Source organism: Vidua chalybeata, chromosome 6, assembly GCF_026979565.1.
Source record: "Vidua chalybeata isolate OUT-0048 chromosome 6, bVidCha1 merged haplotype, whole genome shotgun sequence".
NCBI lineage: Eukaryota > Metazoa > Chordata > Aves > Passeriformes > Viduidae > Vidua > Vidua chalybeata.
In genome coordinates, this window is record NC_071535.1 from 23,429,750 (window position 1) to 23,456,381 (window position 26,632).

General features: G+C 44.1%; 1 protein-coding gene and 1 long non-coding RNA gene across 3 annotated transcripts in view; one reads left to right on the plus strand and one right to left on the minus strand.

Annotated features, from left to right (window-relative positions):
- The window catches only part of LIN52 (lin-52 DREAM MuvB core complex component), a 78,915-nt gene that overhangs the window by 3,848 nt on the left and 48,435 nt on the right, over positions 1-26,632 (minus strand). The window lies entirely within an intron of this gene.
- LOC128789401 (uncharacterized) lies at positions 244-24,798 on the plus strand. Of its 2 annotated transcripts, none has more exons than XR_008431399.1 (3): positions 244-309; positions 21,758-21,871; positions 23,533-24,798. It is a non-coding gene; the product is annotated as an uncharacterized LOC128789401 (long non-coding RNA). The 2 variants fall into 2 exon arrangements; XR_008431398.1 differs by lacking the exon at positions 244-309 and adding an exon at positions 19,616-19,738.

Consider the following 26,632-nt stretch of genomic DNA (forward strand, 5'->3'; position numbering starts at 1 on the left):
CATTCGGGGCAAAATCAGCTTAATTTGCAGCAATTTGTAGCAGGTCTTTGCTGGGATTTGAGTCTCAAAATTATTCCGCGGGTGGGGGGCCGAGCCCCTTGCAATATGGGCAGAGATTTCCCCGCTCCTCTGCTTGCAGAGATTTGTCTGGGGAGTAATTACAGGCGGGGGCGCAGCCCGGCCCCCGCCCGCCGCGGCGCTGCGCCCCCTCCGCCCGCGGGGCCTGGCACCGGGCGAGCGGCCGAACACGCAGCCGCCCGGATTAGCAGCATTAGCAGCCAGCGCCGAGCAACAATTAATCATTTGCTGGTAAATAAAAGCGGGAGCCTCCCCCCGTTGGCGGGGAGGGAAGGGGAGAAGGGGGTGGCCGCCCTGGCCTGCAATAGAGCAGTGAGGAAAGGAAAGGGAAGGGCTGGGGAGGGATGGAGACGCCCGGGGACCTTGTGGCCTCGGGACGGGAGATCAGAGCCGGCAACTTTCCTTCCGCTAATGCCGCTAATTACCGGCGGCAGCTCCGCCGCCGGCCGCGGAGGGCTCGCAGGCACGGGGACCCCCGGTTCCCCGCGGCCGCCCCGCGCAGCCGGGTGAGCGCCGCGCCGGGCGAGCGCCTGCCCGCGGGGGCAGCCCCGGCCGAGCCCGCCGGGGCCGCACCAGATCCGAGGGGCCGCTTCGCACGGCCGGGTGTGGAGTGCCCAAATCCACGGCCCCAGTAATCCCCGAGGATGGGTGCTCAGTGGGGAACGTCATTTGGAGTGTGACTTTTCGGGAGAGGGAAAAATAGAGCGGTGTGGAGGCAGCGGCTGTCACAGTGCGTTTGGGTGCCAGGCCAGCATTTCACTTGGCACCCCGTCACTTTCTTGGTAAAAAATTAGCTTGAGGTGGGTTCGGAATTAAACGTGTTAAATGAATTAAAACCTGACTAATTAGCGGTTCTGACAAATTCACTGGGGAATTATCCACTGCTGGAAAAATTTTGAAGATGTGTTGTTTAGAGATCAGTTCTTGGTCCATACCATGCAATATCTTTGTGGTGACTCAGAAGAAAATACGAAATCAATGCAGGTAATGATTTCAACTTGACATAAAAATTGGTGGAGTGATAAATAATGATGGGAGTAGGTCAGTTATACTGAGCAATCTGGATCGCTTGGCAGGCTCTGCTTATTTGAACAATATGTGATTTTAATATAGCCAAATGCAGGACTATATATCTCAGAACAGAAAATGAAGGTCACAGGCTGCTGTCATGGGAAGCAGTGGCTCTGAGGAGGATGGAGGAGATGTGACAGATAGCAAAAACTAAGCATGGATTTTTGGTGTAATCTGCTCTATCAGAGCTATGCCATTTCTGGATCTATCGGCAAGAAAATGTTACCTAGCAGAATGCGGGTGGTCTTGGCATCTCAAGACTGTAACAGACTCATACTGTGTCCACTTCTGGTGTCTACATTTTCAATAAAAAACACCAAAGAACTGGAAATTATTCAGATAAGAACTTCATGAACAACCCATGAGTTAGGAGAGACACTTTCAGAGGATGGAAGGTTCTTTAATTTATTAACAAAGGCATAACAGGATCTAGCACTAGAAGGTCAAGCTAACTAATTCATAATTGATTTAATTAAATATAAGTATTAATATAAGGCTTCAATTTTTCAGAGTGAGGATGATTAGTAGAGTAGGCAAGACATTTTTAAAAGAGCTTCTTGTTGAAAAAAAACTTCTTTGGATGGAAGTGTTTGGGCTTTTGACAGAAAAATAGCTAGTTGCTTACAGTAATCCCTAAAGCAATATATTTTGAAACAGTTTGTTTTACAAAATTGAAATGTATTTTCTGATGTTAATTTATGCATTTTAATTTTATATTATTCTACTACTATCACATTATAGCATGAAAAATCGTTTAAATCTATTTTCATTTTAATTTTCAAACTGTTAAGTACATTTGCTACATAGTACTGAGTAAATACTAAATTAATGGAAAATCCTTTTGTTATAACACAGCAGAGAATCTTCATGCTGCCAAAAGTGATGAAATTTCCGATGACCTTAATGATTTTAAAATATAAACTAGGAATCACTATCTCCATTGTCAATCACAGTGTCTGTATACTGCAGTATGTATTGTTTGCTATCAGCTGTTCCTGATGACCTGTAAGACTAGTTAAAAAAAAGAATCAGTTGCAAAACCAGCATTTTAAAATTACATTAATTCTCCATGGAGAGAAATACTTTAAAATGCTAGAATTTCCCACAGTATGAGAGAACCTGATTTACAGCCATGTCTAATATTCCAGCATTAAAACCGTTTACCTGAGGGATGGTCTTTCCCACTTAGACCTTCTAAAACACATGCTCCAGCACAGACAAACCTTGCAGTCTTGGCTCAGGTCAGACTTGGTGACTAATGGGTCTGTCCACATTCAGTGTGGTTTTTGGATCCAGATTGCTCTCTGGATGCAAGGGTTCCAGTTGCCTCAGTTGCTGCTCTCTGTGTTGCACAGCGGTCACAGGAGGCTCAGCCTGGTGTCCTTGCAGATGAAACAGGATGGGAAGATGATGTGGTTCGAGCCCCCACTTCCAACACCTTCCAGCTGCTAATGGGTCCTTGCTCCAGAAAAGAGCTAAGCCAAAGAAATCGCCACAAACATCTACAGTGGAGGCGCCCAGTCTTCAGCAACAGCAGTTTTTAGTGCCTCCCAGAGTGCCCTAATGAATTAATAACCTGTAGGGCAGTTAGAGCCAAGAAATGTCTGAAACAAATCCATGGAGCCACCATTGAATGCAGTAATGGAGAATCAGGGTGAAGGGACGGAGTCAAAAGGTTCCCCTATCTGGGCAATCCTAGTTGGATCTAAACAGATGACATTCCCAAGCCAGGAGCTGGACTGTGGTGATCCTTGTCGGTCCCTTGCAGCTCAGGGTATTCTATGACTCGATGAAGCTGGGGCTGTGTGGAGGCTCAGTGTGACCCACAGTGAGCCCATGCCACCCCAGCTCCCACAGCAAGGAGCAGGGCTGTGCTCTGGCTGCCCAGGCATCTGCCAGCAGGTGTCACTTACACCACTTTGATTTGAACCACTGCAGTCCCACCATCCCTTTGCTTCCCCTTTGGTGAACCAAAGGACAGAGGAGGCAAAATGAGCCCAGGGTGCCCTTTGTTTCCTTGGAGTCTGTATTAGCAGCTGGGATATCTCATGTGTATCCCAACTTCAGGTTGCTTGGATAGGTCCATTGCTAATGAACACTCCTGGGCCTCTTTCTAATCTTTCATCCTTGCGTATCTTCCAATGTGCACCCCATTTTGTTGGAAGACTTGTCCTGTTCTGTTGCAAAATAGCCTCTGTTTAGCAACACGTCTCTGCCTTCATCCGTGTGTGGAGCTGAGCAGCCCACCTTCAGATCAGCACGGATTCCTGAAAATGCCACAGTCTCACTCCACGGACACTTTACAGTTGAACTTAGGTGACTTTAAAGAGCATTTTGACAGACTGGGATGAGAGAAGCTGCTATCATTGCTGCTGCTTTTGTGTGGTACAGCACGGGCAAAGCTGGCTCTCGGCCAGCTGCCAGGAGTTTGGTTGGCAGAGGTGGAGCTCAGGGAGATGAGCCATGCATGTTTGGTAGATGGGAATAGGTTAAAGGGATAAGGAAGCACTTGGAACTGAACTAAGGTGTTCTCGGAAAGAGAGCAGTGCTTGCTGCCCCGGGATGAGGCTGGGCAAAGCCAATGGCACAGGGTGGTGCCACTGCCCCTCATGGGTGTCATGCAGGAGCATCACCTGGAGAAGGTCCTGCACATGGGGTGGTCTGCCTTGGCTTTGGTGTGCTAAAACCCACTGTCATCTGATGAAGTTAGGGGAGGCCTAAACTGCAGTGTTCCTGGTCCCTCTGCTCATGCCATGGCACTGCCCTTTATTTTCAGACTTCTAACAAAACCTGGACTAAAAATGAAACTAAACATTGCAATTTATTCTTAGATTTGTTGTAAATGCACATCCTTTTCCTGAGGATCCCCATAACAATCATCAAGAAAAACAACTTCAAACTAAGGCTGCTCTAGAGGATTATGAACAGTAAAAAAACAATGTCAAAACCCTGATAGAAACAATGCAAAAAGAGGGAGAATAAAAAGGTAATGTGTGTTAAGGGTTTGATCGTGATTATAGTTGACACATCCTCTATCATAAATCTAAACCTGGGAAAATTAACAATAAAGAAACATTTCAGTAATCCCTTTAACTTTGAATCTCTGCAACAGAAATACTAAAACACAAAATGTTTTCATGTGGGCTTTAGTGATGGACATATAAAACAGAACAAAACACTTTTTTCAAACTGGAAATCATTAATCTACCTTCAGTAACTATGGCTTGTCTTGCATTAACTTAGGGGACATATTTTCTACCTCTCCTCACATTATCGTATTGAATAATACTCATAGAAGCCAATTGAACTACTTGTGAGTAAAATGTTACTCAAAAAAAATAAGACTATTAAAGCCAAATCATATGTAAATAATATCCTTCGAAGTCTGCTGAACACATCTTCTAGCCACAGAGCGATAACATTTTAATTATCAAAATATAAAAATGCTCACTGCAAAAGCCCAGGAGTCCAAAGTTTTTGAATTAAGTCCATAAAAAATAAATATATTAGGTTCAAAATTGTAGAAGGTTTTAAATAATGTATTAAACTTCTTTTAGTTTTTTCTGCAGTAACATGGCTCCAATTGGTGTTGCCAAACTTTTTACATCAGCAGTGCTTTTTAATAAAAGTTGAAATTTTCTTGTACTCTCTTGAATCTTAGACGTCTTCGTGAAAAGCACAAATATAGTGAAATGCAAGGTAGCATTGTAACATTTGCAACAACACCAAAATTACAATTAATGAAGAATTTTAGTTGTAGTGACCTGTAAATGAGACATGTTACCTTAACTAGTTCTTGATCCTCTTCCTTTGGAACTGGCAGGCCATTCTGGAGTTACCAACTAAACAGGGAAAAAGTACTGAGTGCTTTCAGCAGTTACAGAAACTAGCTTACCAGAATAAACCTTCATAAATATTTTTGAAGGTCAGGGTGGTGTTTCCACAGGAAAAAAACTCCAGAATTTACCCAAACTGCATGTTAATGGAATGAAAAAGTAAATCTTCACATTTTCATTTGTGCTAATAAAAGGGGTTTAATTCAAAACTTTACACATTTTGTAGTAATTAATGTCTACTGCTTTTGAAATGGTTGGGGTATTTTGATGCTAACATTCTCAAAATTTATTTTAGGAAACATTTGCTGGTTCTTGGTGAAGCTTTAACTACTAATGTAGATTGAATTACATCCATTATGCCTACAAATACCCTTCTATTTTAAAGAAATAGAAGGTGCATTAGAGGGTAAGATAACTACCAACTACCATCACAGTGTCATCAGTGAGCGCGTCAGAATGATCAGTGTAGTATTACATCATGCAGGTTTGCACTCTGGGCCTTAGACCTTCAGTCTCTGATTTCCGCTCCACCTTGGTAGAGCCAACCAGCTGCAGATGGCTTAGTGCTTAGAAGAGGCAAAAAGTGCTGCTGTGAGCACTGCTCTTAAGGGTGATGTATGAAGAGAGAGCAGAGCTTTTAACTCAGAAAGATTGAATTCACATAGCAAGCCAAGACATTGGAGGTTTTAAATATCTGGTATCTTAGTACAGGGAGGTGAGTCTGTGACAGTGAATTTACCTGTTTCATCTTCATTTTTCTTGTAAGAGTGTGTCTATAAGCAATATCCCTAATCATCACTGTCCATGTCTGACAAGCCCCATGTTGAACTAGTGGGGAAATTTGACTTAGGCTATTACTGGCTGATAGTTTCCAAATCGTGTTATGAAATTACCTGAAATAAATTGTCCACTAACATCAGCAAATTATTTTTTTCCTTGTTCTATTTTACAAGAAGAATAAAATAAACTAATAATAGGTTTTAGTTACTCAGCTTCATGCCATTGCAAATCACAGTGAGTGGTGGAGGTTTGCACTGGAAATCCCAGCTGACATAGGTGGGTGGCAGCTAGGAGGGAGGGAGGGAGGGAGCTCTGTTAGACAGGTTGGGGGATCCCCATGGAGCATTCAGATAACAAGGTGCTGTATTTTTCTCTCCATTTTTTTCTGCCTCCAACACTGTGTGGCACTATCTCAGCCTGGCTCTGGGGTATTTTGGCTGTATGACTGGGAGAGGAGAAAATATCACTGAAAAAAAAATCCATGGCAAGTTTCCTGCAAAAGTCTGGGTGCTCTTTTTCTGAAGAGACACCACGGGGGCTCAGGGACTTGCTGCTGGGTTCTTCTAGTGCAAGAGGAGGAGCAGAGCCTCTGTGGTACTTATGATTTTAAAACATGCAGGACAGCGTAGAAATTGCTCTGCATGACTCCAAAAGACAACAAGAAGGAAACCTTTAAAGAGCCTGCCTTATGAACTGAGGGAAAAAGCAGTGATTCCAGAAATGTTTAACAGAAAAGTGAGAGTATAAAGACACCGTCATTAACATGGCTTGAAAGACAGGATGTTAATGCAGCTGAAAGCTATTTCTGGTTGGATCTGCCAGGACATTCCCAGCTACACGGGTGTTTCAGCAGCCGGAGGGGCTTTGACTCTGTTGACGTAGGTAGTTATAATCAGGAGGAGAAAGTGGAGAGAAGGCACAAGAGGGATGGAGACCAAGAAACAAAAAAGAAAGAGGGGGGAGACAGAGAGGAAAGAAAGGACAGAGGGAAAAGGGAAAAGGAGAAAGAGAGAAAATGTGGGGGGAGAAGAAGAGAAATGGGAAGGAGAGCAAGCGAGACTGTATTTCTATAATTACTGTGGATTGGCTCGGATTAAGGGCAACTAGCTATCTCTTGGTTTTTGCTTTTTTATATAACAACTAATCTCCTTCTAATCAGTTATTATTAAATTATATTCCATTTTTAATTCATTCACAGATCATTGGTGGCACAATTCGGACATCTGGACAGATAATTGAATAGAGATAATTTATGTAAATGAGGAACAGTTGTGTACCACAGTGGGGGAGGGGAGAGTTCAGCTCCCAAGGACGGTGACCTAATGAGGACTCTCCAAAAGCTGCCCTTGCTGCCTGGGAGGACTCAGGTGTGAGAGAGGATGCTAGGAATATTTGGGTATTATGTGTTGGGTATTAACATACATACAAGAGGCCATCAAGCCTGACCTGTCTCACTTTACCTGCGGGACCAACCTGTACTGAACATCATTTCTCCGATGGCTGAAAACAGTGGCCAAGTCAGCACCTGGAGGTACCCTTTGCCTCCCAGGGAGAGGTTGTTTCTAACCCAGATCTCTTAATGATTTACAGGGTGACAGCTCTGAGCTGCACTGACCTGACCATAGGGTGGAGGCAGCAGTGAAGGAGCTACTCCAACTCAGAACACCAGCTAGCTGCCAAGCCCAGTACCTTGTGCAGGCCTGACTGCAACCCTGGAGGCTATTTCTTACTCCTCAAAAATGCCTCCCTGCTCTTTGATAGACATGGTCTAATCTTTCATTGCTTGTCCTGAACTCTGAATTTTGGAATCAGGAAAAAACTTTTGTAGGAAGACTTCAAAGAGAGTTCCACAATCAAAGGCAGTAACCAAGTACCACACAGAAACTGGACTAAAGCGCTGTGGTAGCAGCAATATGAAAGAACAGCCCCAAGATTCTGGCTTATTGTCATCTATATGGGCACTGTCAGAATGAACAAATGCAGAAATGGAGTCAAATACTGTCCAAAGAGACAGCACAATGTGGCAGTGGGATGCATCACATCCAGCATGAATACCTGCAGGGTAGGGAGTCTACTTTGGGCATACTCCCATTATAGCCAGAGGACTCTGATCAATAGGTTCAGTAGAGCCTAGGACATGGTTTATTTTACCTTGATACAGGTAAAATAAACTGGATTAGGGGAATTGCATCTCCATTGACTTTATTGATGGGATAGATACTGACTAGAGAAATGGCCCAGGACTAGCCCAGGTGTGGGCATCTAAAGTTAAGCAAGATGAATCCCACTGTAAGGGAGGAGAGGTATTTTTCTGCTTTTGCAGTAGTGGAACAGCACAACTGCATATTCCTCTGCCTCAACAAGGGAAGATCAAAATGAAGTTCTTGTTCTGAGCTGTGGTTATATAACTTTTCTACAACATTTGGATGCCACAGATCTAGGTACTGAAGAAAGAAGCATGATAGACAAATTTATCTTCCAAAGGGGGAAAGAATGCTAAACTCAATTGCTATAGCAAAAGTCTAATTTCCATCACTCTATCATAACTGGAGGAATTTTGTGCATACAGAATTGTCTTAGTATTACGGAACTGTTGGAGGAAGGGAACACCAAAGATGCATTCAGTGTGTGGGAAGACTACTCACAAGATTTGTATGTCAAAATAAATTCAGGTCAAATTGCTAAGAATACAATGCAAATGAAATTAAACTGGTTCAAGTGACCTTCTTGCCCAGTGTCAGAAATGCACTGGGCTTTGTTCAGCTCTGCAGGGATTTTTTTGTTGATTAAAAAATTCCATTTTCAGATCAGTTCTTGAGGCTCTAATTAGCAATATGTGAAATTGCCACTGAGAGAATTATTGTGAATTTTTCAGATAGGAGTTATCAGTGATAACAAGAATGCAGCCATATGACTGACTACAACCATAAGGTTAGGACAAAAGTTCTCAGCAAGGAGGGTTTAAATCAGCCCTTCTTGAAGTCTTCAAAACCAATGAAGAAAGCTGACCAAGGTGTATATTAATGCCATTTGCAGGATACTGAGTTGGGAGAATTTACGCCCATGAGCAGAAGAAAACCAGAGTGCTGCAGCATGGAGAACATAGATGGGAGTCAATTCAGCAAACTGTTTAAAGGGAAAAATCCCAGAGCCAAAAAAATGTGCCTCAGAGACAGACAGTAGGACAGTAAAAACACCTGGGCGTAATAGTTTGGTATGATTGCAATGTACATTTGCAATATGACAAACCTCTAAAAAGGATTGAGACAACTCCACATTTAGAAACATGACATTATGGAGCAGCCTATTAATGTTGTATTTCTCCAATATTAAAACTCAAATTTTCTGTGCAGTTTTGCAATTTAGTTTTTTAAGGAAATACTGATAAATGGAACAGAGTGTAGAAAAGAGGAAAGAAAATGCCTGGGACTTGTGGTTTTGGTCTGTGAGCCATGTAGAGATGTGTCTGACTAAAGTGATAACTGAAGAGAGAGGAATAGGAATTGCTCAGCTACCAGAAAGGTACAGAATCTGATGAGAAAGACTTAAGATTTGGGCTAGCACCAGGAAGAGGAGTACTGGTCACTAAGTGAAAAGCAGATCACAGGTTACCTGTGCACAGGATAAAGGTGAGCATTGAGAGGGAATGGATGATGTTAAACTGTAGCCATTTCCCCAGAGCAGGACTGTGGGAGCCCTGTCATGGGGAACATTTAATAGATTAAATGTTTTCACTCTCACACATTGGCCCTCTTACTGGTAGTTGCCACTGCTGCAAGACACAGGAGCTGTGTGATGCTGCTGACTCCTTGCATCCTGCCTTCTTGCCTCATATAAATCCCAGTGAAGGCAGAAAACTCCTACGTAATGCACCATGTCCCATCCCAACCTCTTTGATGTATTTTCCTGCAATCTTCTGCATGCTCTGTGTCTTTTCTGATGATGCCTTCCCTTAAGCATATTGGGGGCTGCTACATGTCTTAAGGTTTCAAACCAGTTTTCCTTATGATTATTAAAATAGGTTGGTAATTGGTTATATAATCTGTTAAGAAGAGACTATTGCATTTGCTTGTTTGTTTTAATAATATTTTATAATACTAACCCCTCTTTTCTGTTAGGGTGGAAAAGCTCCATAAGAAAGGGAGCACTGCTGCATGTCTTAAACTTATCCAGTCTGGGGTAGTGTATTTCCTTTGCTAACTTATTCAGTAGCCAAACCTCATTGACATTTATCTCCATTTCATCTCCAGTTTCCCTCACTTCATCATGGACTTAGGCCACTGCGTTTTCCCAAATGAGCAGGTGGGCTGTGATGAAAATGCAGACTCAGACATAATTGACTCTGAGAGAGCTTTGAAGACCAGAGCTAATATCCTGGCTTGGCAGACAATGCAACCTGAGAATCAGCACAACGTCTAGAACACAACAGTGAGCTGCTTGTATTGACTCAAAGATGGATCCTGAGAATGTGTCCACCTTTAATCCCAGATATAGTGGATATAAGTCCAAGGCCCATCTGGCCAAGGGACCATTATCCTCTCATGGTCTGTCCCTCATCAAATGAAAAGGTTTGTGCTCCTCAGGGTGGAGTGGAGTATCAAGTGTATCACAAGGATACAAGCATCCTGGCTTGTGGCAGAAATAGTGTGTCCAGCAGGACCAGAGCAGTGATTGTCCCCCATTCTTGGCACTGGTGAGGTCACACCTTAGATCTCGTATTCAGTTCTGGGCCCCTCACTACAAGAAGGACATTGAGGTGCTGGAGTGTGTCCAGAGAAGGGCAACAGAGCTGGTGAGGGATCTGGAGTACAAGTCCTGTGAGGAGCACCTGAGGGAACTGGGGTTGTTTAGCCTAGGGCAAAAGGGGCTCAGGAGGGAACTTATTTCTCTACAACTACCTGAAAGGAGGTTGTAGCCAGGTGATGTTCAGTCTCTTCTACCAAGTAACAAGGAATAGGACAAGGGGAAATGGTCCCAAGTTGTGTGCCAGGTGAGGTTTAGATTGAATATTAGAAAAAATTTCTTCATAGAAGGGGTTGCCAAGTACTGGAACAGGCTGCCCAGGAAAGTGGTTGAGTATACCCCTGGAAGTATTTATAAGACACATAGATGTGGGGTTTAGGGGCATGGTTCAGTGCTGGGTAAATGGTTGGACTCAATGATATTAAAGGTCTTTTCCAACCTAAATGGTCCTTTATTTCTATTATATTATTAAGAATTCATGGTGGCAAGGAAAGAAGGTGATGAACGACAATCATACAGACTGAAAATAGCTGGGAATAGAGAGAAAGGGTAAAGGAAAATTTTCCAGCCTTTACTTGAAATTCCGTTACTTGTGGTGGATACTCCTGCCAACCTCATACATTTACAACCTCGCTAGATTTCCCAAAGGAAATGCTGCAGAAATAGGTGTTTCTATTAAGGTATATAGACAGTTTATTTTAAGTCTTCAAAGCATCACTTGATTTCGTTTTCCTAGTAGGGAGGAGCAGTACCAGCAGTCACGTTGGTTATCGGGTGGTGACAAGGAAGCAGATGCTCACACCACTCTTTTAACTCTCACAGCAGTGCTCAATCAATCATGGGCTCATGTGGCAGTGATCTGGGTGGCACACCCCTGCCCTCTTCCTTTAGCCACACTCCAGAAGATGGTAAGGGCCAGTACTTTGTCCATCTCCAGAGTTCAGTCAGCTCTTGGGTTTCCATCATTTTTTAGGTCTCCATCCTGTTGTCATTCCTGGTTAGTAAGAATACAGTGAAGCATGGGTAAAGAGAGCAGTGATGTGTTCAGTGAACCAGTGTCACTTCCTCATGCCTCATCACTATCTATGTACTTGCATCTCAAACACTGCTGAGGGTTAGATGGTGGATGTCAAATACGGAGATGGATTGCTAAGAAAACTAAGACTAGTGGGAACCCAGAGAAGCTGTCTCTTTGTTCCTTCTGCCCTGTGCCATGACCAGTTATACCCATCTCATTCCTGACAGAGGGACGAGCATCTAAGTAATCTCTTCCAGCATCTCTCTTGCAGTCTGTTTCACTCCCCCTGCTCATTTTTCTTAATTTTGCTCCTAGTGTCTAACACAGACCTTTCCTGCTACAATTTCCTGTGCCATGGGCACAGAGGGCAGCTTTTTTCCTTCTTCCTATACAGCTTTCATGTCTGGGGATTTTCTTTTATCCTCTCTCTGTCTTCCCTCTTCAAGTTACACAGCACCACTTCTTTCAGGTTTTTCTTTGCAGGATGCATGTCATATCTGTGATCATTCTTATTTGCCCTCCATTAGGCACTCTCCAATGAGTCCACCTAGAAAGGCAATTCCAAAACTGTGCTCCTTACCAATGCTGAATACAAGGAAAGGTAATTTACAGAGGTCTTGACAGTTGTAGTCTTATCCATTCTTTACAGTAGGAGGTTTGATTTATTTGCAACATTATACTATTTTTGACAGTGCTTGTAATCCCTTCTAACCTCTACTGCTTTTTTGGAAGAATTGCTGCCTAACAAGTTGTTTTCCAACCCCTGTTCATGCATTTCATTCTTTCTGCATCACTGAGATTATTTGAATGGTTTCTTACTGATTTGCATCTACATTTTTTCAACCGAATGTGTAACTTTCCGAAATTGCCAAGATGATTTTGAATGCTAAGTCTGTCCTTCAGTGTACTTAAAGTGCCTTCCAGGTGTGTGTCTTCCTGATGTGCCCACTCCCTCTTTTGTTATCCATGTTTCATATTCATCCAGTGAGAAGAACCAGACTCAGAACAGATCTTCATGAAGCTATTCTCAAGACATCCTTTATTTTGATAGTAAACCACTGAGGTCTATTCACTGAGCACAGTTTTTCAACTAATTTTTCATCTATCTAATGTGAGTTTCTGCTATTTTATATTTCCCTAGTTTATTCATAAGGATAGCTTTTGAAATGGAGCCTAAACAGCTTATGGAAGATACTCAACCTCTTCTGTTCCTTCTTTATCTACAAGACCTGTTGCCTTGCTACAACAAGAAATTAGATTGACTGAAAGGGACTGATCCTTGACAAATTCACACTGAAAACAATTGTCTCATTTTAGCCTTTGATATTTAGCAATAACTAGGCAATTTATTCCAGAATTTTAATGGGAAAGGGAATTAAGCTGATTGGTCTATAATTACCCATCGCCCTTTCCTTCACTTCTGTAAGAGCAATGCCTAGGATTTTCCTGTACTCCATTACACCTCAACAGGTTCTGGAAGACAGCCACTACTGACTCTGAGTCTGCTGTAGCCAAATTTCTAAGGACCTTCAATGAAGCTCATTATGCCAAATAAATTTGAGTGCATCTGACTCAATAACATTATCTCTCCCATACGCTTTTCTTACTCTATGCCAAGATTTTACTTCTTTATCACTGTTATTAGTTTCTCTAATATTATCCTCTGTCAATAATTTTCACTCCCTGTTGAACAGAGATCCAATATTTTGCTTAGTCTTCTTCCTGCTACTAATGAATTTACAGAATGATTTCTTGTTCCCTTTGATTATCCTGCTACTTACAAACTTATTTTATGCTTGGCCTTTTTGATTATATTCCAGCTTGCCTCTGCTGTTCTTCTGCATTCACCTTTTGTACACCAAGCTATTGCTTATCTTCTGCACCCTTCCTTCACAGGTGTGAGGTCAATGGTAAATTTGTGAACTAAACATGTTGGGGTTTTTTTGTTTTCTGTTTTTTTTTCCTATTTTATGATATGACAGCCCCTCCTGGAGCAGAGGAGAATAGGTGTCTCAGAGAAATAAGGCTGGTGTATCATGAGTTTGCTGCAGTTGAAGAAGAAGGTTAAGGGGCAGGTTGTAGGTTGACAATTGGATTAGGAGATGCCAGAGGCAGGGAAATGCAGGAGAGCTTTTTCCCACAGTTGTACTAGTTGTAACAGCAATTATTTTGAGTATTATTAAATATCATAACCATAGCTCTAATGACATTTATGTGGAGGCAGTGAGGCTGCATCCTTGAATTCTGCAGAGAGGTGTTAGCCTGCTTCTCCAGCCTGGTGGTTGATCTGATCCTCAGCTCACTTTAACAGTGAGGGCAGGTTGAAGATGGGTGGGAGACATCAGTGCTGTGCTGCAAGGAGGCCCTGCACTGCAAGGTACCCAGGGATGATGCCACAGCCCTGGTGTGCCCCCACAGTGGGGCCTCGTCACCTCTCACTATGCCACCACTAAGCCCCCATGTACAACACCAAACCTTCCCCTAGCATCCCACCTCAACAAAGCCAGGGCCTGAGTGCATGGGTAGAGGGCTTGGGGAACACCAGGGTGAGGTCCTCCTCAGTGCCCTGTCACATCACCTTGCCAATGTTGCCCCATGCCCAAGTCTTCTCCAGAATCCCAGTGTCGGTGTCCTTGCCCTTTTATACTCCCCATTTTGCCTTGACAACAGGTGCTCCTCCTCCTGCTGCTGCCCTGGGCTCTATGCAGTTCCTCTCCCTGTGCTCCTTATTAACACCCCTCCTAACCGGCAGGAGCAGACACCACCAGCAGCTCCTTTCCCCTCCAATCCCCTCCCCTTCCCTTCCATAATCTATCTAAATATTAAAATGAGTTTGTCCCTGATTTACATGCGTAAGAAGGGATGTAATAATGAGGACGTAGATTAGAAGATTTAGCACAATCGTTTGTGTAGATTGTGTCCCATCAAAGGGCAGCTCTGACAAGCCGAGATTAAGGAGCAAACAGCTGCCGCTGGAATTCAGTCCATTTGTTTGTTTGCTGTTTTCTCTCTTGACTCCAGCAAACAGTCTCATTAACATGCAAGTGATTTGCCCCTTAAGCCTTTTCCTGTTTATTATTGGGGGAGTTGCTGACGAGGGCTTTGTAGAGTCCCTGGCCCAGTTCTGAGAGATCGACATGCAAATCAAGATTAAAATGGGAAGTAATTAAAAACAAAGAAGGGGCCACAACACCTTGGTCCCCTCTTTCCTTTGAGGAATCTTGAAGTTAAGGCACTGGAAAAGGTGTGCAGTGAGGGAAAATGGAGCACTGTCCACCAGGCCTGTGTGGCCCTGGCAGGCCCCTCTTGGTTGTGGTGTTGAGCTCTCCCTTTCTCCTGCTCTCCTCCACTCCCTCTGCCTCCCCCTCCTGAAAATATCTGTCTGCTAAACTCATTTGCAGCCTTTGCTTCAACGGCCTCGTTTGGCTGCACCTTCCATATGGTCCCTGCTTGCTGCTCACCACAGCCTCAGCACACTGGGCAGCACGTCCTGGACCCACTTCTGCCTTCATGTGCACAGCCCCTGGCCTGGGGCCATCTGTGCCCTCTGCCCCCTTAGCAGGGGTGTCCCCATCCAGCATCATGAGCCTACCAGCAGAACTTGCAGCTTTTTCGGCATCCACAGTGGGTGAGGGACTGACACAGGCAAGGATTGTGCACAGCCATGCTCACAGGCATTGACAGTGATGCAAAGAGTCTCCTGATTACATGCAAGGGTCTCCTGAATGCACCTGGGTTATGAAGGCTAGCTCAGGTCACTGGAGCAACACGGGGAACAAACCAGCACAGTATGTCTTTCAGTAGCACCCAGACTCAGCTGGTGAACGCTGCTGGTTGGAGCACAGGGGCAATGACAGCGTGCTCATCTACTGGCTCCCCAAGTGCACTGCACCCTGTCTACAGCTGTCTAGAGATGACAACTGTGAGGAACAGCACACAGGATTTCTTAGGCTGAGAGAGAGAGACTGTCACATAAATCTTCTGCAAAGCAAGCAGCCCTTTCTCTTCATTTGTCAGAGCGCTTGCTCTGTCCCTTGCAAGACAAGTAAAAATATAATGAAGCCTAGAAACTCGCTCTGGGAAGCAGCCACTGTTATTCAGTGTGTGTCTACACAGACAAGCGGGGACAGATGTGGCTTGCTCTGCCTGGCAGCTGACTCGTGCCTGGCAGCATGGAGCTGTTCTGGAGCATCTCCACACTCAGCCTCTTGTCTTGGTCACCCTCAAGGCTCCTGGCTTGAGCATAGCTACTCCTAGACCCTGGCATTCCTGCCCAGGTACATAGCATGCTTGCACCTTGTTAAGCAGACTTGCATGTGTTCGTGTGCGCATACCCTCAGCGCCAGGATGAGACTGTTCACCAGGTGCGACGCTGAACAATTCTGAAATTTGTGACTTTCCTTCATGCTTTTCTTAAATCCCGATGTTGACAGGCTGCTGTGTACTTTTTCATGGGGCCTGGGGCAAGCAGGAGCTGAGGAGAGGCAGCCTGCTCGAGGTTAGCCAAAAACTCTTGGCCTTGGGGAGTGGATGCTCTTTTCAGTGGTTACCCAGCTGTTACTGAAGTTAGTTTCATGCATGGCCAGGAAAAGACTGCAACACTAGAGATCTCTGACTGCAGATTGTGTTGCAATGAACACATGTAGGAGAATCACAATGTTTAAAACACTTATGCATGCTGCAAGTACCTTCTAACCTGAGTCTTTTATAATCATGGAGTAGAGCTGCACAGAGGGATTGGTCAGGAAGACCTCACTCTCCATCTTGCTCCACTTAGCTGTTAAGTCCAGAGAAGCTCATGGCTTTTATAGAAACAACTGTTTAGAGCTGCAGTGCCTTCCCCTCAAACTACTCCTGCTGCTTGCCAAGGCAGAGCAATAAGGAATGACCAAACCAAAACATGGCCAGCCTCAATGTTACGGCATTGCACAAAGTAAATGAGATGGTGACCATGATCCTTGCAAACAGTATTGTGTACAGACAGAATGACAGGCGAGTGATTGTGAATTCCCTGCTGTTGTTTCCAACTCATTGGCCAAAATAATTAATGAAATAGTTATAGCTTTTGCTTTTTCAAACTCAGAGAATGGCACAGCTTCACTGCTTACCCAGCTTTTTTTGGTGTTTGTTATGACAGTGCCAAGAGAGAGAAGAGCATTTTCCCAGCTGGGGCACTACCTGCAGGACAGTATAGTCTGATACAGCTGAGTGGCCAGTCAAGTTCAAACAGTGTCAGAGATAGGGACAGATATCTTTTTCCAACTTGAACTTGAATAGCTGCCGGACTCTTCTGATCAGTTCTGACCCTGCCCCTGTACCCCTCTTTTTCCTCTCCAAGAGGTAGCTCTGCAGCCAGCAGCCGGGCTCCAGGTGTGCTCCTATAAGAGGTGACCGTGTGCAGTCCCAGTCAAGCCCCTGGCTTCCCTGTGGGGCAGCATTCAGCTGTACAGTGCCTTGCAGACTCGCTCACCATGCAGTCCCTTCAGCAAGGAGGTTTCCAGGCAGCAACAGCAGCACCCCAGCAGCAGTAACACTGCCTCTCTCAGCACCATTTCTTTACCTGTGACAACTCAGCCCTTATTGCAATGGATTTTCAATGGATCATTGAAAGTTGCTTCATCATTTTAGTCCTAACAGATTTCTACTGCCTGTTTCTCTGTTATTTTGGGTTTTTTTCTTTCATTTCCATGAAGATAGAATTTTGGTTTATAATGGGATAAGGATGCTGTGGCTTAGGCACTTAAAGTCATAAATCCCTGGGCCATTTTTGCTCAAACACAGCTCAGTCAAAGCAACCACTGCTTCCCTGGATAGGGATCAGATTTGAAGAACTTCACACTCCCCAACCAAAAGAGTTATGATTGATTAAGAAGACTGCTAATAGTAGAAATGGGTAGTCAGCCTTGATGTAAGTAATTTCAGTGCTCCAGCTCTAAATGGGAATAAGCAGGTGAAACCAGTGTGCAGCATGCTGGCAAATAAGCAGGGAACTGCTGGAGAGTGTTGTTTGCCTGCAGCTCATGTCACCATCCCTGACACCATCATGCAGTGCATCCCTTCCAGCCTGGTCCTTGTGAATGTGCTGATGGACCCCAAAGAGGGGAATCAGTGCTTCAGCCAAAGAAGACACTTGATGGAGAAAGGGCTCTGGAAAAACAACATTCATCAATCAGGGAAGTGAGGATATTGGAGTTCCTGATTCCCAAATAAAAGAGGTTTTCCCCCAGAAGGATCTAGTGATCCCCTGAGATGGCAGGTGCAGGAGAAGTTCTGGAAAACATGGCTTTGATAAGGGGACAGAGGGGACACTGAGTCCCCCAGCATCTCATGGCTCTTGCATTCTGTGTGCAGAGGGGTCCCTGCCCAAGCCTCCTGCTGCAGTAATAAGTGTTTGACTGAGAACAAGGCAGGCAGTTAAAAAAAAGGGGCTTCTTGGGCCTGGCTGCAGCGTGTGCCACCATGTGAGCTGGGAAGGTGGGGGAGTCTCTAATCCCTCGGGGTCAGGCCAGCTGCCAGGATCCCACTCATTCCCCACTCGTTCCCCACTCGTTCCCCAGCACGGCAATTCTGCAATTCTGCAGCCTCTCTCACACCAGCTGATGACACCTTTTGCAGGGCAGAGGCTGCCTGCAGCCTCTCTTCTTGGGGCTTGTGTTCCAAATAGCTGCAGGCACAGGAATGCTAAGTTTTATGTACACCTTCTTTAGGGAGGTCCAGGAAGCTTTTGTGACCTGCACAGACACTTAGCAGGGTCCAGGGGGAGGGTTGCATTGCCTAACTTGTCCCTATAATTGGTGGTAGTTTCATGCACCAACTTTGCCTGACCTGTGCTGGGCTGTTGTTTTTCCTCTCTGTCAGTAAAAAGAAGTATAAGATTATACTTGTGAACATAATGGGGATTTTTAATCAAAGCCACTCCCATGCAGGGAGCTTCTCTCTTCAGAGCTGAGATATTCAACTTGCCCTCCACTGCATCCTTCTTTCCACTATGATTATTGTTGCATTACTATTGCTATTATGTCATAAATTGACGTCTTGTGTTCCTGTTTGTTATCTGGGGATTCTGCTCTAATCTTGACAATCGCTAATGCAGTGTAAATCCAGCACGTCGGGTGATAATCTGGCTACATAAAAAAGAAAAAAAGAAAGAAAAAAAAAAAAAAAACCCCACACACAAACAATAAAAAACCAAAACAAACAAACAAAAAAAAACAAACAACAACAAAAAAAAAAAAGGCAAAAAAAAAAAACCCAAAAATACTTTCTAGGCATAATCAAAACCATTCACTTGAATATTGACCAAAATACTTTTACAATGAAATTGCATTTTCCCCAGCTCTTCCTCACTGCAGCTCTGAAGGCTATCGTGCTCTGTTTGCCTCCAGACAAAGTGGCTGCTGACTGGGATTTAGTGGGCAGGGTGCAGGATCCGGCCCCCGGCACGGTGGAGCGCGGGACGCAAACTGCGCTCCAGTGACATCCAAAAGTTGGCAGGAGCCCTGCTCCTTCTCTGGCCTCGGCGGGGAATGCCTCCCCTTCGCCAGACAGAGCTCTAGAGGACGGATGGGGACTTTCTTGGATTGTATTAATTCCACACAAAAAGTAATTCAGTATGACTCATTTTTATAGGTAGTAAGTAGTGCCTGTTGAAACCCTGTTTTCCACCCAGATGTATCTCCACGCCTTTAAGTTGGTGCGCTCAGAACTGAGGAGGGCCCGAGTCAGGGAACGGAGCGTGTGTTTCAGTCCCTTTCTCAGAGAGACACGAGAAGGGTACGAGCGCAGAAAGCACGGCAAGCCGCGGAGAGAAAATGCGGAGGGCGAGATGGTGCATTAAGGCTTGGTGGTGCGGGTATTTCGCAAGAAGAAACGCCCTCCCACCCTAAGCCCAGGCCACGGCTCTTTGCAGGCCCGGGCCCCCAGGCAGCCCCGGGCCGCCCCGCACCGGCAGGGCGGGAGCGCCGCTGCCCCTCGGCCCGGCGGGGCCCCGTCCGCGCTGCCCCATCACGGCAGGCCGGGGCCGGGGCCCCGGGGGCCGGGGCGCCCGCGAGCGGGGCGGGCGCCCGGGTGTCGGTGGCTCGGCGTCCGGGAATGCGCCGCTGATCCTAAACAAGTTTGCCAGCCATGCTTTTCTCATGGCTCCCGCACAATGGCCCGTTTTCTGCCCACCTGCCGATTATGCTTAATTAGGCGAGGAGTTGATTAATTTGAGGTAATTGACAGCTAATTACAGGCCTGAGGGCTCATTAACTTGACGTCCTGTCTGAGGGAATCAGCTGGAGGGGGTCAGGTGATGTGCAGCCCCCCTCTGGTGCCCGCTTGCTGCCCGCTCACCTGGGCAGCCCAGGGTGGGGACAAGTGAGGCTGCCCTGTGGGAGATGGGATGCTGGGGGCCATGGCCACAGAGCGTCGGGAGGACAAACACCCCCAGAGGGCACGCAGCAGGAGGGATGCTGCAGGGCAGGAGGGCTCCCTGTGGGGATGAAGCAGAAGGAGAGGAGTTTGGAGGTTAGTGATGGCCTGGGGGCTCGAGGACAGGAAGCCAAGCATGCAGGCAGAAGGGGAGAGAGATGTACATGGGATGAAGGCTTCCAAGGCTGCAGCTTCCTGTAGGCTGGGCCAGCACCATGCCCATGGCCCCAGCAGGGTGTCCGGTGTGATGGAGGGATGTCACAGGTCCATCACTTCAACTGGAGTCCACAGCAGCTGCTGGCAGGCTGCAAGTACTTGTGCTCGCTGTACTGCAAGACATCATTAGTCACTTCATGTTTGCATCATACAGCTACTGATTAAAAAATGGGTATCTTTTTTCAGTACAACTTTTCTCAGTTGCTCCTTATTGCATGCAAATCACAGGACAGCAAGAGAGCTATTTACCTAACATCCTATTGATCTCCCTCAGTGGAGAATTCAGGCATGTCCTCTGGATTTACAAATGTATCCTTATCTCACTTTTCTAGAACTGGCAGAATCCCTGCATAGAGAGAGGCTAAATGACACAGCCAAGGTTACTTTGAAAATCTAAGCTGGATCCAGCTTTTTGAGCCCTACACCCTGGGCCTTGACCATAAAACCATCTTCACCATTTTTGACAAGCACAAGGCTGGTTACCTGAAGATGACTCCCAGAGGTCTGGCCTTATGGCTACTCCTCTCCTGGGGGACTGGCAGCTCACAGATCTGGGATGTTCCTGGCAATGCTGAGGAGCGGGGCAGAGGATGCCTTTTTAAAAGGCTACTGTCTAATTATGTCAGAGAGGATGTGGCTGGAGAAATATACTTGAAAAGTCACAAAGGTTTGTGATGACTTCTTGTTGCTGTGGGAGGGCTCACCACCTTTAAACTCCATCTCATCTTCAGGAAGTCTTGCCCCAGACATGATGGATGTAATGCCTAGTTAGTAAGCTTGGATCAGAATTTAGTGGTAAGGCAATACAGAAAGTGGCTGAGAGGAGGAATGAGAAGCAAGCCATGCTGGTGAGCAGAATGACCACAGGGGTACAGTAATAGCTGGACTGTCTGGGCAGACACAGGCTTCATTCATACCAGGTATTTTGCATTGCTATGGGCAGTGAAGGCTTGGATAACAGAAATAGAAGGAATGGGATCTCCTGGCAAAAATGCGGACATCTCTTCTGTGAGCGTATGGAAGTCTGGTGGAAAATCTAAAAAATCATCATAAATCATAGTTTGACCTGACCACTGGGGCTCTTCAGCCAGAGGAAGCTGCATTGCAACTGAAGCCTTCTCAGACACTTGCCTTCACACATTGGCATAATTCCTCTACCTTGTTTTAGTTTTATTTCTGCCTCTGGCTCCTCTGCAAGTGCTATGCCATCTTCACATTCTTGGTGTGATCAGAGAGGATGAAAAATATAGGTGTCTCATTTGCATATTGCTGACAGTGGCTTTTACAAACCTGACTAAACAACTTGTTTTGATATTCTGTTGTTACATTCCACAGCTAACTTGTACACTGCCCTTTATCCCTTTGAAATGTACTGATGTTTCATTTTCAAGCTCTCTTGTTTAAATTTCATGGTGTTGGGTAAAGCTGACTGGTCTCTATGGCAATTATTATTTAATACCCTTCTCCCATTTGTTGTTCCTTCTTTCTACCCTAAACACACCCAGACTGGGTGATGATTCATGGTACAGAGGCCAAATGGACCCATGTGACAAATAAATTTTGCTCACTTGCTTAGAACCTTTCCTGTGCCTGTCTCTTTCAGGAGAAGGTGTCCATAATTTAAGTTGCATTTGAGAGGAGATCACCCCAACAACTTTTATAGTGGCATTTATCATTTAGAACCTGGGAGAGGAGTTATTTGGAGGGGCCCAGACAGGTAGGTTCCTCTTTTTCTCTCTAAATCCATTGTTGAAATTGGCTAAACCTTGGCCATTTCTCATCTTGACTATGACAAGGCTGTTGCCTTGTAGTGTAAATACAAAGACTATACGTTGGTGCAATAATACTAAGCATTACGCATAGCACTTATGAATTTCTTCCTCTTCTCTCTGTTGACACAGATTTCATGAACAGTGATGAAAGAATCTCATAAACAAGGATACATTTAACCATATACATTTTCTGTGAGCTGGTATAATGTTACCAGCTTACAGATGGAGTGCTAGGATGAGGTAGATTAAGTGGTTGCCCCCATTTAATAGGACGTCTGAGGTAGATCCAGATAGGAAAAGTGCATTATGTGTGTTTTAACTCACTGAACCTTTAGAGCTCTCTCTTGCTGTAGAAAGCCTTGCCCACCAAATGCCACACTGTCATGCTGAGTTCCTTCCAGAAGAAGGAATGTTTCATAGGGTCCATGACTCTTCTGAGGTCTAAGCTTTAAGAATACTTCCTTTTTGATACTGAATGTTTGCCTGAATTGCCAAGAAATGTCTGGAAGCCACAAGTCCCACTCACCATCCCTGGAAGTGTTCCAAAAGCATGTAGATGTGGTGCTTGGGGATATGGTGGTATACCTGTCAGAATTACCCTAATGATTGGATTAAATCTTAGAGGTCTTTTCCAATGTTCATGATTCTACTGTAACTGAGCCAGGAGCTCCTTCTGTCTGTACGGAAATTGTTGAGTCCATTCTTAGGGGGTTCGTTCTAGTAGCAGCAAATTTTACACAGCTCTAAAGCTCTGGGTAAGCAGCAACAGATATGAGCTTTGAGGAAGTGGTAAATAGCCTCACTAGGATTGTCATACTGATGTAAGAATGAGTATAGCATAGGATCATTTATTTGAGAGTGTTTCCTCAGAGAAATCCATCCTATAACAGTATGTTGTGACTTAGGCTGATGTGATTTCAGCCAGGGAGACTGGTTATTGTATAAAACAAGATATTGGTATTTAAATACAGGTCACTTGGACATCCAGAATTCAATTAAATTTAGGCAAACTCCTTTCTGTACTAAGTCTGTGGATGCTGGAGAAAAAAAAAAATTGGCAATGTGTGTAATACCAGTAGTTTGTTTTACAGTAGTAAAAGTGCAAGTAATCCCTACACAAACTAGACATAAGCTTTCTAAGTAAGTTAGCAGAATGGAAACTATTGCTGTGATTAATGACAGGGTAAACCATTTGAATTTAATTTACTTTTAATCTCAGAAGTTTTGGCTTTGGAATTGTCTTGTTCTTGGGAATCCAAAAAAGAGGAGGACATCTCAGCAAATTGTTTGTCCAAGGGAGGCAAAGAGTACCATTTTGGAAAGCAATCTGGACTTTCAGCAGGTTGGAGTCTTTTAGAAAGATGATTACCTGAGCAGTAGCAAGGATGTCGTTGCTGACACCTGGGCCAGCACAACATGCTGAAGCAGTCATTGGTGTCACTGGATGAGAACTGTGCTCAGGTGGCGACTCAGCTTGTTCCTTCTATGATAACCTTTCTGTTGCTTTCCTCTTTGGACATAGCTCAGGCCATTTCAGGGAGGAAGAGCTTTAGATGTAAAACACTTAGGTTTTCTTGACTACTTCTGTTCTTCTGTGATCTGGCAGATAGAAGCAGTTGTTCAGCACTAACACCCCTGCACCACATATGCAGCCACAAAGGCCTACCTCGTAACTGCAGAAGCTGTGTCTGAACCTGTCCACACCACCATCTGTAACCAGTGACTTCTGAAAGAGTGACCTGCTGATTCTCCAATGTCTCCATTTAATTTGGGTCCTTCTGCAGCATGAGATTACACAACAGCCTGAGAGGGCTGCTCTGAATCTGAGGAGTAGGAATGGCTGGAGGGAGAGCTTCTTAGTGCTGATTTTTCTGAAATATTTACAGCTTTTTTTCATACCTAAGAATTTCTTCTGTAACATATGGAGGGAGTGGCCACCAAAAATAAGCTCTTTCTATTGAGTCTGGCTCCAGAAACCATGTTTTTTCCACATACACAGAGCCTCTGTGAAGTAGCTCAAAATTAGGATGCCAACAACAGAAGCTTGATGAAATGGTGCTTTAAAATCCATGTCATAACTACTATGTATATGTGTTTGTGCATCTGTATATTGGCACCTACTCTGCAAGGCTGGATGACAACTCTCCCAAAGCAGTTAGAAGGCTGAATTTTAAGTCAAGATCTTGCTAAGCAGCTTCAGAAACTTAAGAAATATCCATAGCCCATGTTTACACCAAGCAGATCTACCTCCAGTCCTGAAGTTCAAAGAAAGTTATTTCTCTGGTGCTGCCTATGTAAGTGACATAGCTGTCAATCACCTGAAAACCAGCTTGTATTTTAAGCTTAAATGAGACCTCAGGATCAAAGTTCTATAGTTCCTACCCAAATGCAGCACATGATGCACAAATTTCTGATCCGCATACTTCATGTGCCTGAGAAGCCAGTTAGCAGAAGAGTGTACACAGGTGCATAGACTTTTTATATAATTTCAAACATCTTTCATCTTAAAGACCTGTTAAGTAACTATTCTCTATCAGTATCTGGGTTTCAGAAAAGATGCCTGATCAACTGCCTTGCTCAGGAGTAAGAGGGTTACTGTAATTATCTTGTTTGCAAGAAAAATAAGAATATTTATCTCATTTTAGGTTAGCAGAAGGAATAGAAATTGTGAAATTTATCATTAGCCCAAATGTAATTTTATTTTGCTGATGAATAAATGTTGAATGCCTGACCTTTGTGCTAGTATTGTTCCCATTATTTCTGTAGGGATTTTATATTAAATTTTCCATTAAATGTTGGAATTTTTCAAGATATTTGACCGACCCAAATAAAAACAAACCACCTTACATGTCCTGCATTATAACATTTTGAGGTGAGAGAACCAAAAACCATCACTTTCCATGCTGTAGAAAATAAAGAATATTTTTGAACATTTAGCTTACATGACACTATGTTCATGCACAGCAGTGCTGATCTGTTGCAAACTTGTTTGAATTAAACTGAAGAGTCACAAGGGAGATCTTATATCTAATTTGTTTGAAGATGCTGCAAGGCAGTGTGATGAAAGACAAGTGATGTGTGATGAAGACAAGGATGAAAGAGAAGGAAACCTTTCTCTTCAGATCAGCAAGTCACTGGGAGTATTAGTCTCCTGGAGTGCCCCAGAGCTGTTGGTCACCTTGAAAAGAGTAAGAGACCAACTGAGTTCCTCCTTCCTAGAATCCATCTCTCTGTACCTCCAAGTAAGGACCAAAACTCCAGAGTGACGAGGGCACTTTGGCAAATGTGGGACTGGCATGGGGGTGTTGGATGAACTGCCCTCCAACAGCACAAGTCAGGCACAAGCAGCAAAAGGTTTGCCCCTGACTTCTGACTAAGGCACTGACAGTACCTCCTGCAGATCTGGAGAAGTGACTCTGAGGAAAGAGTACAGGGACAGCTGATTCTGAGCATCTATCCATACCTTCTCCCAGCTAAAGGTATTTTGAATTTGTGTAAGTGCTAGACATGAAAAAACATCAGATACTCAGCTCTTGAAAGTACAGACTGTTTATTTCGTATAGCTCCAAGCTGGGATTTATAACTAGTGTGGTAGGACAGCTTCCCAGAATTTATAGGGGCTGACTATTTAGGCATTATTTTGATGACCAGTCTTCAATCCAGTGCTGAGACAAAATTAATTTACTGTCCTGATAATATGTTGTTCTTTTTGTTATCTTCCCTCAATTATACTTATAGCTTACATATGTATACAAATATGGATGTAGCTTATTTGGATGCTATTTTTATTTCATCTTAGTTTAAGACTTTTATGAACATCATAATAAAATCATGTACAAATGCCCTCCTGATACTTCTTCAGTAGGCAATAACAATTGACCAGAATGGATATTACCAGGCAAAAATCCTGACTGGATTCACTTAAGAAGTCAGTGATTTCCACACATTTGTTTCACTGACAGCACATTTGGCTCATCAGTTATATAACACCCTGCCTGTACACTTAACTTTTCAGGACAAAAGAGACATCTATCCACTTGGCTGCAAGGAAAATGACAAATGTTACTTTTTTGTCGTGCACAATAATTTTGTTAAGTTACAAAAACTAGGAAGCTGCCTGGGGAAAAGGAATTGTGCTATTGATCATTAAAACAAAACAAAAAAGAAGTAAATTTGGAGTTCCTAGGAATATCTATAGCTAGTAAAATAACGGAATTTTTTTAAATGATGAAAAAATTGCTAACCACCCAGAGATAAGAAAACAAGCATTTGTACTAGGGATTTCTAAAGAACAAATTGTGCTGGTGAAACCTGATTGCTTTTTAAAATAGAATTGCAAAATTAGTGGCTGATGGGAACACAATGGATTTGATACATTTGGATTTTAGTAAAGATTTGATACATAAATCCTACTCAAAATTAATGCAAATGGGTTTGGCTACACCACTAGATGGAATGAAAAATTGGCTGGAGACCCACAAATAAAGGATAATGATGCATTAAAAGATATTGTGCTAGAGGAAGAGATCTCCCTCCCAGAGATCAGCAGTCAGCTCTGTCCTATTTAACACCTCTTGACATGACACCTTCTGCCTGAAAATCAGGAAATTTTGTTAAGAGACTGAAATATGGAAGGACATGAAGGATAGAGCAGCTGAAAACAAAATGGCATGCCAGTAAAAATACAAGTGTTGTCCAAACCACAG